General features: G+C 36.0%; 1 protein-coding gene across 2 annotated transcripts in view; it reads right to left on the bottom strand.

Annotated features, from left to right (window-relative positions):
* The window catches only part of SPATA17 (spermatogenesis associated 17), a 95,421-nt gene that overhangs the window by 39,062 nt on the left and 39,378 nt on the right, over nucleotides 1-16,981 (bottom strand). The window lies entirely within an intron of this gene.

Below are 16,981 nucleotides of genomic sequence, written 5' to 3'. Positions count from 1 at the left end.
TAATTATGAGCTGTTAAACATTAGATTTCCCATACCATATTGCACAAAGCCATTAAATATCCTATAAAACAGATGATATATGCTTAAAATACACCTGGTAAAAATTAATTTAAAGATACTGTATTGCTTTAAGGTTAATTATATTTTTTACAACAGTATACTCAGAGTATTCTTAAGACTTTCAAAGTAGATTTGCTTAGTTAAAATATATTGTCTTTTGCTTTTATCATCATTTCAACTGGTAAGAAGTATTGAATAAAAATGGTAGGGAAAGAAATCAGTTTCATGATGCGGAAAAAGGTAAGGAAAAGGGTAAATGTTTAAAAACTTGCATTTCTCCTTTGTAACACTACTGAGAACCCATGAGAAAACTAAGTAGAGCATCAGCTTCCCCATAAAGTATTAATCTCTTGGGGCTGAGAGGATTGAATACTTCCCAATTAGCTCTAATGCATTTTTCATCAACAATCCCTACTGGGAAATTCCAATTTCTTGTGTCAAAACAGTTAAATAAAGCCAGTATAAAACTTACTGTTTAATGGACAAAAATATTCCGAGGTGGTAGCTTATTCAAAATATTTTGGGGCCATTCAAAATTTTATGGGCTATATTCTTCAACCTTGTAAGTGATCTGTCCCTAATGACAATTTATTTTGGCCCTCTGTTGTATGTTCCCCCTTAGTGCAAACCCTATAAACTATTCTACTACACTACCAGTCTAAATGTGTAATGTGAATAGAGATAAGTGGTAGAAACATATGTATGCCAAACAACTACTGGTTGTTCCTTCAGCTCTTCAGGATGCCAAACTAAAATGGCAGGGATCCATGCTTCAAACAGCAGGCAAGCAGAATCACTGCAGTGAATAAGAAATCGCAGGTCCATCTGTATGATCTGTAAAATGCAGCTGCACCTAAAAAGTTCGGTTCTACTAGACTGGCTCTTACTCACGTAAACGTCTCATAAAGTTACAGATTCTCCTAAAGCTGTTACTATTTTTGGAGCATTTCAGACATTGCCCTATTGCAATTTTCATATCAGCCCAGTACATTTTTCCTTGCAAACATTCAGTGACCTCTAAGTGCTACACGAACATAAGTTCCATATGTTGTCTCAGGCTTTATTGCACTGTTCCACAGTTACTGAATGCATTTACACTATATACTTGTTGCACAAGTTCTCTCAAATATAAAGTGCCACAGTCAAGGTCTTCCCTATAAATTACATTCCATTAGTCCTACCATGGCCATTGGACGTGCCTACATTCTGATCAATTAATCCTTGCCTTCACTCTGCTGATAAAAGTAAAATACAAACATGGTTGCCTGTGACTACCTTCTTTTCACCTTTCACTAAACTGCTCATTGTATTGTTACTTTATCCTTCCACCCGTTCCTACACCATCTATGCTCAGCTGTTGTATCCTAGCTAACATGGAGACTGTGCATTCTAGCCATGCCATGTGTCTGCAGAGGTCCATAGCTAGTGGAAGAGATACTGCTTTCTCACAGTACATCTATGAAGCACATATTTTATAGAAAACCATAACGTCACTGAAAATGTGAACGTTTTCCAGAAGAAAAGCATCTCCACAGGTGTCACCAAGAATCAGGATGATCTGGAATGAACTGCTATGGCGTAGTAACGACTCTGAAGTTGGCAGGCATGGATGTGTTGATCAGCAGCAAATCTTGATCAAGGCTGCATCTGCCCAGAATTTACACCCCTTTTTAAGCCTTTTCTTAAAATAAGAAATTTTTTTTTAAAAAAAAGCTGAAAAGCAAATTGTGTACAAAATATTAAAAACAAGAAATTTAATTATTTCAATCTACATAGCACAGGTTTGGTGGTTTGTTTTATTTTTTGTTTCCTCAGAGTGGAAAAATAACCTTAAATAATCTTAAATAATTTAAACTTTTTACTTCTGAAGAATTAGAGGCCAAAATAGCTTCAAAATCATGAGCTGTCTGGGCTCTAAGAATTGGCGTTGCTTCTGTTAGTCATACTTAGAGCAAGTAATAGCTCCATGAGTGTAATGGCTTTCTGAAACTGCATTTTGCAATACTTACTGAGATACTATGTATATTCTACTCGACATTTCTTTGATTAAATGTTTGGCAGTAGTAAAACCTAGAGTTCATAAAGGGTTCAAACACTGTGAAATGCTGCTGAATATCTCAAGGTGCACAAATAGGATTGGCTGTTAGCCCTTTTAATGACACCAAAATTAGCCATAGTAGATGTGGGAATCCATTGGTTCAGTGTCTTTTGACTTATTATTGCGGAAAGGTGTCTTAACAAAGAGATATCTTTTGTTGTTCCTTTTTTACATACTTTCAAGTTAAACACATACAGATAGTGTACCAACTATGAAAATGGATTTGGAGTTTTAGTGAAGTCAGTTCAACACTTCAAAAGTTGTTGCTTCTTCTACAGTACAAACCATTTGATCTGGGTCAAAATTGATTATGAAATGCATTTTTAAGTAATAACTTTTCAAGCAATCTTTGCTAATAACTTTACGTTTTAATTATATATGTTCAAGTATTCAAACATACAGATAGCAAAGCATTCAGCAGAGTTACTATCTAGATAGATAAAATTAATACTGATTTACTCTAAATTTCCCCAAGGTTTGTGGTAAGGTTTTAGGCCTAGATTTAAAATGGGCAAAGTTTGGTAGGAGAGACAAGGGGACGAGTTTGATTCTACTTTCCAGTTGAGACCAATCGCTGGCAAAATTGCTTCTCTTCACTTTTAAATATCTCTGCAAATCAGAACCTTATTTTTGTAATTTTTTGCACATGTGCTGTGCACTGATGGATGCCCTATTCACTCTATCCTCTGCAGGGAGCTGGCAGCCTGCAGAAATCTAAGAATCTGGAAGATCAAAGCCTTTGGTATTTAATAAATTTGCATATCTTCCTGAGACCAGTACAATGTGTTAAAAGCATTACTTCATCTTCTCCCTCCTTTAATACTGTATTCTCGCAACTACAAAACCATTGTAGTTAATACTGCTTTTTCAGTCGTAGAAAAGTCTTGAGATATTACCTTATACTTTGAATTCAATATTTCCACCACCTTTAGTCCAAAATAAAATATGCTACCCTGCAAAATATGATAGGTTACAAAAAGTACTTCTTGTCTGCAGGGGGAATGACACATTCTTCTGTACCTGTGTTCTTCACGACTAAGAAGTGCCTCTGTCAAAGCCAGCTTTCTGGGACTTCATTTCCAGGAACAATTTTCTAAAGTGACAAACACTATGGGGAAATCTGTGCTAACTGTTAAAAAACCTACAACTGAGTTATTTGCAGTACTGTCATGCTAACTTTCACCTCAATAAGACCAAAGAAATCTCAGGAGAGGACTCTGCTAATAGCTTCTTACTGACCTCCTTGCATCAGGCCCTTCTGGTGAATGGTGGCCCAGTGGTGAATATGGCAAATGAGGTGTGAAAGCACAGATATTTTCTATTTTAAGACTATGGTTCTGACTCGTCAGGGAAAATAAAAAATAAAAAAAAAAGAGAGAAATTAGTTATACAATAGATATATTTTTCCCCTAGAATTCTCTGCCTCAGACCTTCCATCATGGAAACCCAAGCATGACCTGGAATATTAATTGTGTCAGGTCAAGCATACTGGCAAATGTACCATTTGTTACCCAGTCATCCTTAGCATTACATTAATATTTTGAATCATTTTGCATTTCTAACACTCTATCATTTAGTTTCCTCCCAATCATTTTCTTATCTTTCTAATTAATGATGGCATATAAAAAAGGAGAAAAATATAATAAGAAAACAAATATTAATTTAATGAACATTAGCAAAGAAAATATTTGCTGGGTTTTTTTATATTCTGTACTGCTTTGACTTCTAATTCTGTATTTAGTCTGTGCTGTAGAATATCCATTTTTGTCTTATCCTGTTTATCATTTCTGTATGGAAAGAAAGACTTAACTGTTTTTTCCCAGAACACAACAAACAAATTATTAAGGACCTTCCCTTAAAAGCTAAACTATGAAGGAAGGGAGCAGCAAAAGAAATAGGAAGAAGGAAAAAAGAAAGGAAAGAAAAAGGTGCAGGTAGAAAGAGAAAGACAAGGCTGAATTGGTTATACTGGATAGTTCTTCAGAAAAGATCGGTGATCCCAAGTGGTATAATAAAATATGAACAGTTTTAGATGTTGCAATTTTTATTTATGAATGAATGGTTTTGTATTCTTCGTTCTTATTTCTTGGCTGAGCTTTTAAAATCTACATATAAAATTCCAAACAAAATATGCCCTAACAGATACAGTGTAGCTATTGCACTGCAAATAATTACACACAGGCAAAGTTAAAAATTGATGAAGTTGAGCTGAAGATAAAATATAAGGATGAAGTCAATAGAAAGTGTATCCTCACATCTATAAAATATTTTTACTGTAATTTAATTATAACAAAGGTGTGATCTGTTTTAATCACATTACAATGTCAACTCTGAAGTCTGAAATAATCAATATATTGTAAATATAAATGTTTCTTTTAACAGTCTTTTAATCTTTACAAAAATAGCTTTGAGGGAGGAAGTTTTTGCAAGTGATTGTCACAGTAAGAACCTAAATAAAGTCCTACTTTCTCACTCTGGTCCTTTAATAATGAGTTAAACAAGAAGGAAATGACTTCAACAAAATAGGGATTTAACTTGAAAATCCGTTTTTGCTCCGTTGTAATCTGTAAAAACTCTAAGCAAGCTGAGAGGAGAGGTAAGAGATCTTTAAAAGCCATAAAAGTAAAAGCATGAAGGAGAGCTGTGAATGAAATATTTGCTAGAGATGGGATTGCTGAATCAACACTGACCAGTGCACTTCATCATAATTATCAGGACATACTACTGCCAGGGGATTTATAAAAATCCCACTCAGCAAATAATTGCCCTGCTGTTAGGAGATAGTCGGAGTGTTAACACACTGTCACAGTCCAGCGTTTAGTAAGATATTCAACATTCAATTACTCTTGCTGAGAACTAAAAGGAAACATGATCGTTTCTCAGCTACTGCAGTTATGCTTCCACATGAATTCCAGTGAATAATCTTGTTAATCCCCAGATATACTTTCTCTAGGAGGTAAAAGAAATACCTTCCTTAAAACATTAATGACTCCCAAGGAAAAAAATCCATGTTTGTATGATGCTACAACCATGTCTGTAAAATAAAAGGAATTTAAAACTTGTAAATAACTAGTTTATTGCAGCCTGTCAGAATATTCTGTATGTAGTGATAATAAAAGGACAGGATTTTTAATATGAAATTTACTGGGGAAAGAGCCATCTATAAAAATTCTATAAATACTGCTCTAGCAACAAATATAATAAAACTATGTCCATGAACTCAAATTTAAAACATAAAAATATTTAAGCCACATTAGAATGCATTCTACTAGGAATAATCTGTTCTTTTTTTAACTAATATGAACATATTTTTATATTAACAATTAAGAAATTTGGTGTAAACTTTATTCAGATATTGGAAAAATACCATGGTGTGGTTCAACATTCCAATTTGAGATAAAATTTCCTTGCCATGGCTGACAGCAGGAAAAACGTCACCCAGTTTATAAATATAGGTTCAGTTTTCAGTGAGCTAATGCTACTCCTTAGGCCTGATACTGTAATCCTTATAAAAATATACTCTCAGGAGTTTAATCTAAATTAGAATTGGAGGACCTAGCCTGTTATTGTATCTAAGGTATTTTAGCTTTGTTTGAGATACTGCTTTTATGCAGAGACTGAAGAATTCATAAATGAGTGATGAGTAGCGTATATTCTTTCAAGTGGGATTAATTACCTGTCTTCTGCTTAATATATATTCTGTTTAAACAGAGTAATAGAAGCATTAATTATTGCTGTTCTGTCTTCAGATTTTAAAGCTTGTTTCGGTCCTTTTCATCTGTGAAATGTTTGCTTGATATCAAAATAATAGTGTGATCATGTTTTAAATGTACATTTATGAGTAAAGCAGGTTGCAATTGTATGGACTATACAATGAGGTGTTAAGGAAATGTTCAAGTCCAGTATCCTGGCCACAGACCATAAAATCAACCTCTAAACCTGCACAGGTGCTAAGTTCAACTGCAGAAAACAAAACTGTAATTGAGTCTCCAAAGAGGTACGAACTGCTTGGGTATTTAGGCAACAAGAGAAAAGAGAAACAAACTCTTAGTTTAATGCATGGATGATTCTGGCACAATATCCAAAACAGAGCAACCCAGCAAATGCAGAGACAACCCAAAAATGTATCCACCTTTCATTGATTCTCTCTCTGAGGCTTACACTGTCAAATCTAATTCTTATGCAGGCTCTTGATTGCTTGACTAGATCAGGGATAATAACTTGAATGAGCGAGTGATGGCACGGGAAACAATACTTTTATGATAAAGTAACAAAACAGAGACAGAGCATTCAAAGTTCTCTTACTGACTTCTCATTTGACTCTAGCTTATTTCAAAACAAGCAGAAAAACACATTTTAACTTCCTTAACTACTTTGTGTTAAAAATAGGAATAGGAAATCCCATTACTGTTATCACTTTTTCTTTAAGAACTGCAGGGGTGAGTATGGGATCACGTAGAAATTCCAGAAAGCTCTGAAAATCAACCTGTTTCTATAACCACCCAGTATAAATGGGAATTGAAGAGCTTAGTCTGAAGAATAATCTCTGAAGGTGATTTTATTCTTCCATGTCTCAATAACTGCATGTGAAAATATAGATACTATTTCCTTACGTCACAGGGTTGTTTGGAGGCTAAAATTATTTATGTTTGTGAGAAGTTTTCAGAGCCTTAAAACATTTATTTACATGTGTGAGAATATTTACATATTTATAATTAAAATGTCATCTACTGTCAATGTCAAAATGGAAAATATTAGATTTGTAAGAAGAAAATCAACTCAAAATTCACTCCTTTTCTCACTGGATTGAGAAAAATCCTTGTAATTATACCATTTAGTATCTTTGAATTTGTAACACAAGGAGATACCTACAATAATATATCAGAAGACAGGAGAAGCTCTTCTTAACAGAAAAGACATGGAAACCATACAGAAACTTTCATTGTTAATCAAATAATTACTAAATACAGAATTCATTCACTTCTCCAAGTAAACATATATGCAGTTAAAAAATGTAACATTTCATTGCTTTTCATTGTTCCTTATGTCTGTTGCATTGTGCTTACATGTGAATCTTCCCTCGTGGGCATATATTCAGACAGATTTATTAAACAATTTGCTGTAGTAAAACTATAGGATTAGACAATGACTAAAAATTTGAAAAGTGGCAGTATGTTTAACAAAGCAGTCTTCAATGAGACCAAGAAAAAATTAGGGGAAGGTTTAATGAATGGTCATAGTATTGTATAAAGGAAAGAATGAAGGAGAGGGAACAGAGCCATGTTAGTCAGATTAGTAAGGGTAGCCAGAAATCAGTAGAAAAGGATGATGTAATAAGAAAAAATAAAAAGATTAAGATTTTATTAAAAGATTATTGAAATAGAAACACTGGAAGCAAAGAAAACATGTAAAATAAAGGTAAAGAAAACAATAGATGGGGAAGATAAACAGTTTTCCTCATGTCCATTGCAGGACAGACACAATTCCCAAAATAACAGTATATATTAGATACTAAACAAAAGCATAGAATATTGAATGAACTGTGCAAGTTGATGAAAGAACTTTACCATTATAATATTCAGTTGCCTAAGAGCTGAAAAACAAAAGAAGTAGTGTGTACATCACTCATCTTGAAGCCTCATTAAAGCAAGGATACCATCAGTGCCACTTCTTAATCAACAGGAGAGGTTTGCTGTTGAGAAATGTACAGCATTTTATCTTCATGAATTCTCCCATGCCATTTCTAACCTCCTTCTTCTTATGCACTTATCTCTTATTTAGCATGTACTTCTCCTGATATAATAGTTTCAAAACTTACTTGAGCAAGACCGTACATCACCTCAAACTTGTATAAACACCAGATGGACTACTAGTCATCAACCAAATTTACCCCAGTAACAATTTCAGCAATGTCAGTGGAGTTCCACTCTCTGCAAGTGTGTGAATGTCGCTCTCTGTGTGAGCTATTTAGCTGATATTTGCACTACATTGTAATTTCCTTGCAACATAGATTCTTTCTTAAATGCGTGTACCACATCATACACAAAGCCAACATTCAATATATAACTCTTACCAGTTTTCTGACCCTGCAGCAATCCAACCCTTTTGCCACCCCAAATGACAGTAACACACAAAATGTGGTCATGTTTTTCTAAGATCTCAGCATGTACACTTTTGATAGATCACACAGCTTGTCCTTTAAACTCTGCCATTAATCCTACCCACAGGAGTTGAGAAGAATTTTGTTGTCTAGAAAAAACTCCACACAAATAGAGATTATGCAATTCAGATACTGAAAAAGATGGTTTAAGGACCAGGACCTTCTAGCTAGTGGATTTTTAAATGACTAATGCTAGATGCAGAGATGCTAAATGTTGTAATACATGGTAGATACAGAGATGCCACTGTGATATAATAACATATGTTTAGTATGTGTGACATGGCTAGTAACAAGCTATTTGGAAGAAGGTCTGAGAAATACTGCCATGTCTATATGGATATACCTTTAAACAACCGAGCTTGTAGAGGATCAATCAAAAAACAGTACTCAAACTTTACATCCTGTTGTGTGTTAAGCTCTTTCTAATGACAGATGATTTTTCAGTGAAAACTCTTTCTCATTTCTTTGCACAGTTATCTGGTTATCAAACAAACTGAAATTATTTTATAAGCAGCCTTTAGGAAAAATAGAGTTTGCAATACTGTCACAGAACATGCTTTAAATTATTAAATTTGTTCTATATTTAAGTTCATTCACTCACTATCTTTAAAAAATAGGGTATGATATCTTGTTTTCTGGGAAGTGTGTCAAAGGGGCAAATTGTTGATTTCTGTTGGAAGCGTTTTCACTTACCACTTGTGCTAGAATGAGACTTATAAGAAGAGTGAATGGGAGAGAAGTATTTTTGACTGACACTGGGGAGAAATACATCTGAAATGGTGCATAGCCATCTATTTCTTATAGGAGGTGGGTTATGGTGTCAGCAGATAGCACTTCCCCATCCTCTTCACACTGCTCCCTAACCTACGGAGTTACCCTTTTCTGGGCATGAAGATCACCACGCTTGCCATTTTAGTTTTGGCTTTGATTGTACTCGACTTTTCTATGGAGACAACCACCCCTTCTTAGAGAAAAAGAAAGACTGATTAAAAAGGATATAGGCAAAACTGGAAAATCTATGGAGGTTGTAAGCTTTGTAACTAAATGATTTTGGCAGAGTATGCACCAGATAGATTCTGGATGTATACGTGGACTTCCAGTACTTGTCACCTTTTTACATCACCATGGTACTGTGTTACGTAGCAGAATGATAGTCCCGACTGTTCCCAAGATGAGTAATCTCAAAGGGTAAGAGCTGGACTCAAATTCTAAGAGAACTAAAGAATTTTGATTTTGTGTGTGTGCAAATCACTTAAAGGTCATTTTTGGAATTCAGACCTAGTGGAACTAACCTTCTAGACATAAACATTTTTATTTGTTCAGATACAACATCTTCCTGAATCACAAATAACTCAGTTACTGGCTGCTTTCGGTTTACTGTACTTTGTCCTTCTTTTTGACAGAAACATTAAGCAACATTAACTGAGATTCCTTTCAAGTGAACTGAGATTGTGTGTATAGTGCCCCATGAGGCACAAGAGTTGAATGATTTTCCTGTGGATAGACTGATACATCTGGCTTCCAATGTGGAAGTGAATACATGAAGAAGTCTTGCTGATCAAACGTACCAGTCACAAGTATTGTAGGAAGGATTTAATGTAAATTGAGAATCCTTTGGAAATAATATTTTATAAAAACAGTACACTGTAGCATGAAGTGCTTTATATACTAATGCTATTTAAATGTAGCTGCAAGCCTGCCTGAGAGCTAGGAAAGCTCATTGTCTCATCTTTAATTTAAATGGGATTTTTTATGGTACAAGCTTTGGAAAGTACTCAGAAATACCTGACTTCTTGGCAGAGAAGTGATGAGTGGATATTAAACACCCATGGATGGGTGGGGATGTTCAGTGATTGGGGCACCTATATTAAAAAAAAATAACCATTTTAGTTCATCTTCAGGAAGAATTAGTACTTATAATGAATGATAATTTCATCCCCTGAATGTTTTAGAGACAGGATAATAAAATTACAACAGTACAGAGGGAGGAAATAAAATGTAAAAGGTAAGAGCTAATTCATTCTTCATGCTAGCTCAGTCCTTGGCCTTTCCTGAACAGACACTGCCAATAGTAACAAATTATGTATAATCATTTTGTGATGTGGACTGTTCACTCGGGACTAAGCTCAAATGACCAAACTTGCAGCCTTGTCTCTTAAACTGTGGATCTGAAGATCAAAGGCCAAAGCTCTATCCACTGAGTCCTCACCTTTATAAGAATAAAACTGCCAGGTGTTCAGAGAGAGAGTGGGTGTCAAACAGTGTCATTTTAAACCAATTGTTTTTCAAGTTCTTACAGGACAGCACATTAGGTTAGGAGCATATTAATCAGTCGTGCCTTCTGAATATTCATTAGACTGCTCCAGGAAGGATTTTTGGGGTTTTTTTTTCTTCCTCACTTGGAACATTCACGGCAGCTGTAAGTGCAGTAACTTCAATAGAATTAACTCCTGGTTTCCAGCAGTGTAAAAAGGAATCACGCACAGTCAGTGTAATGTTCGTGAATTACCATCTCTGTTGACAGGAAAAATGTAATAAAAAAATACCTTAGCATTGAACAGAATTTGAATTTAAAATATTTTATGAACTGACAAGCATGAAATAATGACTGATACAATTCTTAAAAGTGATATAAATTTGAGTTCTACAATAACTACAGAAAATCAAAATGAAACAGGTCTGAAAAACAGAAGCTGAAAAGTTACCTTGGGGCATGTTTTTGCTACCTTTATACACAAAATCCCTAATCCAGAGTCCACAGAAGTTTGCTAACTGCTCCCATTACCCTAAAGTGGAATTGCTATTGGAGTATGGGTGTTACGCAGAGAGAGTAAGAACAGAAAACCTCTGTTCTCATTGCTGAAATTAGAACTTTTCACTGGTACTCACTTAATGCTAACATTTCCTTTCTCTGCACAGAACATTATTCTTACATTTGTGGGTTTTTAAAATTGTTTTCTATAGTGCCAAGCTATTAAAGAGTTATTGTCTCACATGTTTATGTCTCCCTAGCAAGGGTTATCTCAGTCAAGACGAGTTCCATGAAAAATACTTCCTTATGTTATAGCACCAGCTATCATATCCCCACAGTAATCCTTTCCAGTGCATTAGTTCAATGGGAGTAAATATGGGCAAATACCAGCCACATGTCTAAACACATTAGCCTTGACCCAACTGAGAGACAGTGACACACTCGAGCAGGCACTGAAAACAGAAAGAACTACTGCAATCTAAAAAGATAACTCGTGTCTTATTACTGGCAGTTACTAAAAGAAATGTCATAAATTTTGTAACTTTTATAACAAAAGGGACCTACTACTACACATGGGTTTTGGTCTTTTCTTGCAGCTCTAAATTACCTGGGAGCTTATGAGCATTATCTGTTCACAAACTGCCAAAGGATATCAAGAGAAATCACGACCCTACTAAAGAAGCCTGGAAAGTGACAGACTGTACTGTTGCTCGGAGTTGAGTAGGCAATCCGCAGAATGTCACCAAAATGTGAGGAAAGAATAAGGCACTTTGCGGTTGCATATTCTCCTGTCATGGAATGCCAGAGACAGCGTATGCTGTGAAATGAGCATGCTGCAGAACAATGCTGCAAGAAGGAGAGAACTTGGTCTTCCAAGGAAGCACAGTTTGAGAGCTAGTTACAGTTGTGGGCCTAGATCCCTTATCACACTCTCTCTGTTTAGGTTATTCCTTCTCTGAGTTATGAAGAGAGGCCAGAATTGGAGCAATACAGAGGCAAAAAGCGAGCACCTTAATAATCTAAAATGGAAAGCTCTACAACAAAATACTACAAGTCCTTCAACCAACAATTGATGGAAACTGGGAGAGTATTCTTGGCACATTATTATATTGCCCCATTGTCCCATTTTATTGCTCTTCCCTAGGCACACGCTGTTGGCCACTGTCAAAGACAGGACGCTGGGCTAGAGAAGTCTTCAGCCTGACTCAGTTAGATCTGCTAATTGATCAGGGCCCAACAGAAAGAAGATTCTGTACATAAATCAAGAGCAGGCATACACACACTGCATGATTAATTTTTCTTAACGTCTCAGTCGTTAAAGTATTCAGATAGATAGAATGGAAGATCGCACAGAAACTGGGACCAGTATTAGCTCATCTAATCTAAGCATGAATTATAATAGAGCGGGAAGTCCAGGATTGGAAACAAGGCTGGGACTCAGTCTACCAGCCAGAGCAATGATAAGCTTAAGTGATGCATGTATAACATCACAGTCTCAATAATGTTAAAGTAAGTTTTGCGATGATGTGTTAAAGCTTTTGTAGATGTATCACAAGAACTTTGGAATCTCTTGCAATAATCAACCAGTAGGTGGAGCAAAGGACACAACTTATCACATGGTAAGAAGGGCATGGACTTGACTGTTGGTGTTTTTTTCATAATTATAGGAATCATGTAGGAGAAATTTCCTTCAAACAAAACAAGGTCATGTGTGTAAGATGTTACTTGACTAGTTATTGATACTACTGGCATAGTATCATAAATGTCATAACCATGATATTTTAAAGCTCATGCTTTATTTCTCCAGATATTATTTGGCAACTAACTTTATTTAAATCAAATAAAAATTAACTTTCTTTTTTCAAGCCCACTCTTATGCCTAGATATATGTTTATATTTGTGTTGTATGGATATTACTGGTACTACAGAAAAAAAATATGTAGCTGTTTTTTAGAAAAGCAAAAAACTTTTGAAGTTGTCAGGATGCATAACATTGTGCTTTCACAGAAAGATGGTGAATAATTATATTATTAATATAAATTATTAATATATATTATTAATATCAGCAAATTATCATTACTTTTGGCAATTATGGATTATGCAAATATCTTAACGAGTTTAACTTTCTTTTCTTTAAACTTCTTTGTTAAATATTAACATTCTTCTATTCAAATGAACTGCTTAGTTCTTATGTGGATTAAAATGTTTGCGTAAATGCAATGTATTTCTACAAGTAGCAATGGGAAAGAGTCATATTTGGCAAGTTTCTATGGCGAAAAACAGTCAAGTGTTTCCAAAAAAAATATAGGAAAATTGTAAAGTATAGTATAATACTATACTTTTTTTATCATCCAGTGATTTCCCTGACCACCAGTTTCATAGCAATGGTACTCAATACACACACCTTCACCCCCAAAAGGGGGGGAACTGCAGAGAGAACAACTTAAAAGTAGGTACCTATACTAAAAGTAGTATTGTGATCAATGGAGCAGAGTCTGGATGGAGGCCTGCCACTAGTGGTATTACCCAGGAGTCTGTGCTGGGTCCAGTCCTCTTCAACATATTCGTCAATGACCTGGATGATGGGATAGAGTGTAACCTCAGCAAGTTCACTGATGATACCGACCTGGGAGGAGCGGCTGGTACACCAGAAGGCTGTGCTGCCATTCAGTGAGACTTGGACAGGCTGGAGACCTGGGCCAAGGGGAACCTGATGAAATTCAACAAGAGCAAGTGCAAGGTCCTGCACCTGGGGAGGAACAACCCCACGCACCAGTACGAGCTGGGGGCTGAACTACTGGAAGGCAGCTCTGTTGAGAAGGACCTGGGAGTGCTGGTGGACAACAAGCTTACCATGATCCAACAATGTGCCCTTGTGGCCAAGAAGGCCAACAGCATCCTGGGATGCATTAAAAGGAGTGTGGCCAGCAGATCAAGAGAGATTATCCTCCACCTCTACTCTGCCCTGGTGAGACCACATCTGGAGTACTGTGTCCAGTTTTGGGCCCCCCAGTTTAAGAAGGCTGTGGAACTGCTTGAGCAAGTCCAGCAGAGAGCTACCAAGATGATCAGGGGACAGGAGCACCTCCCTTATGAGGAAAGGCTGAAAGACCTGGGTTTGTTCAGCCTGGAGAAGAGAGGACTGAGGAGGCGTTTCTCAATATGTATAAATATCTAAAGGGTGGGTGTCCGGATGATGGGACTAGGCTCTTTTCAATAGTGCCCAATGACAGGACAAGGGGCAATGGGCTCAAGTTGGAACACAGGAGGTTCCACCTCAATATGAGAAAAAACTTCTTTACTGTGAGGGTGACAGAGCAGTGGAGCAGGCTGCCCAGGGAGGTTGTGGAGTCTCCTTCCCTGCAGACATTCAAAACCCGCCTGGATGCGTCCCTGTGCCCCCTGCTCTAGGTGTCCCTGCTCAAGCAGGGGGGTTGGACAAGATGATTTACGGAGGTCCCTTCCAACCTCTACCATTCTGTGATTCTGTGATTCTGTAAACCTATACAACATTTTGCAGACAGATCAAACTCTTTGTTCCTCATTTTAAAGCATGCACACACTTATTCTGCCCTTATTTTGAGCTGACCGGAAGCTGTGTAACTGCATTAATTCTTGAGCTAATATACTGTGGCTTTCAACAGGGCTAATCAGTTTGGGTTCAATCCCATGTTATAGCTCCAGATTGGCTTGGCAAGAAATCAAAGCAAGCTCACATCTGTCTATATAAGACTATGTGTATATACCTGGTATGAGTAACAACAAATAACGCATGCTAATTCAGAGTTTGTTATCCATTTCTTTCACGTTTTTTTCTTTATAAAGGTAATGGTTTATGGAAGAAATAAATGCTTGAATAGCAAGTTTATTCATGAAGAAGACAAAACACGTTGACTTCATCATAGGCCATGCTATTATATACATACTAGGCACCTCTGTAGATTCATGACACCAGCATTCTTGAGTTTTAGATTTTGAAATGTAAAATAATGCTAGCAATTAGGAATGCACACAACCTTTCATATATATATATATATATATATATATATATATATATATGAAATCTGTAGAATAAGAAGTGCAAATTCTGCTACCAATAAAGGACTCATAGACATCAAGGCCAGAAAGGATCACTGTATCATCTGCTACATTGTGCAATGCTGCAATGTTTGATCATCTGCCTGTTTAACCTGTAACACGCTTCTGAGATGGGTTTCTAGGCTTCAGCTTGTAAGGAGTGGAAAATGGAAGTTGTCACGCTTTTCTTTACTAAAATTGAGGAGCAGAAACTCCTTAATTCCTTTTGGTCAATAAGTAAACACCCTTTTCTCATTCTGTAGTAAAACAAAAAGATTCAAAACTATAGGATATATTTGAAACAATTATTGCAAATACAGATTTTGTAATGCTGTCCAGATAACCTGCCTGAACATCTGCAGCCTTGATGCATGAAGTGGGTGAGCTCCGTCATTGCACCTTACTATGCATGGCAGCAAGGGGAGGATATTGTAGCAAACTTTAACAGATCATGTCTACAACTCATTGGGCTTTAGTTAATACATGACTCTACAGTAAGTCCAGCTCATCAACTTCCTGTGTTCATTTGCTATGTCCCCTGCTTACAAATTATGTTTTTTCCTTAACTCACTGAAAAGTGTTGACTTTTGCTGCTTGGTTCTACTGAGATGTGAATGGACCTTGCTCAGTAATCCAATTAACTATCCTTTGAAGACAGCAAGACGTAACTCTAGTCAGGTCAGAAGACCAGGCATATAGAGAATAAAATGTCAGGCACAGAGCATCAAACTAGTAAATTCTGCACTGAAATAATTTGCCCTGTATCTTAGCAAGATATCGAATTCTATAATTACATGCAATTGTGGAATACAAACTTTGATTGCAATAAGTAGTTTGCTTCATATATATCTTTATTGGTTTTCAGGTTGTCTGCAGGTATTGCATTGATTTACACTCATTCACGTTTTGAAATACTACACGCAAAAGAAGATGGTTCTTGGAGCACAGTTCTGTGATAAAAGGAAAAATTCTGTGAGCTCTGAGTACCAGTATTCACAAACCATCTCAGCAAGCAAAACCAAGCATATTTTTGTTCTGCAAAACACTGCTAGCTAAATTCTAATTCTGTAAAATTAGAAACCCAAATTCATCAGAAGATGATAGTTACTGCTGCCCTCTACCAGGTGGATGGCTGAAATAAGGTACTAGCCATTCCTTAAAAATGTGTTACAGTTTGCTAAGCCAGTATCAACAGAAGTGAACTAAGTTTATTAAAATCTTTTCAGGCCACAGGTCACTCAATGTCTCTAACCAGACAATTTTTGTACTCCAGGTAAACATATTAATGTTTATGCATTTGTTCATATAAATTGTTCTGTTCAGAACAAGAATTCCCAATTTTCTACAGTTTACAACAATATAAAACCACTGTACAGATTATTCTTACTATTCTAGATCTACATCTGGACAAATCAATTATTGTGAACTAAATTCAGTTAACTAGTTCCCCGCTCTAAAACCACTCAGAAAACTTTTAATGCTATTTTTTACTAATATTTTACCTTGCTATGTTTTGGCAAATAAAATTACTCAAATTTGATTTACAAATTGAGTTTTTGTAACTGATATACAGTAAATTAAACTCTATTTCTATTAATTGGATAGATCACAAATGATTCCCAAACGGACGGAAAGATTAAATATTCTGTCACTAAGTGTCATGCTATTTTTCCTGTGTCCTTTAGGATTAACAGTTCTTACACACAGATTATAATTAACAACCTATAAAAAGCAAGCACTTAGTTCATACTAGCATACCCTGATTGCATGTTAATTCCTTATTCATATGAAGAACAACCAGTCACCAAACACCTATGGACACAAAATCTTTTTT

The sequence above is a fragment of the Phalacrocorax carbo genome, chromosome 3 (assembly GCF_963921805.1).
Source record: "Phalacrocorax carbo chromosome 3, bPhaCar2.1, whole genome shotgun sequence".
Lineage (NCBI taxonomy): Eukaryota > Metazoa > Chordata > Aves > Suliformes > Phalacrocoracidae > Phalacrocorax > Phalacrocorax carbo.
Note: the sequence above shows the minus strand (reverse complement) of the source record. Positions and strands in the feature narration are given on the sequence as shown.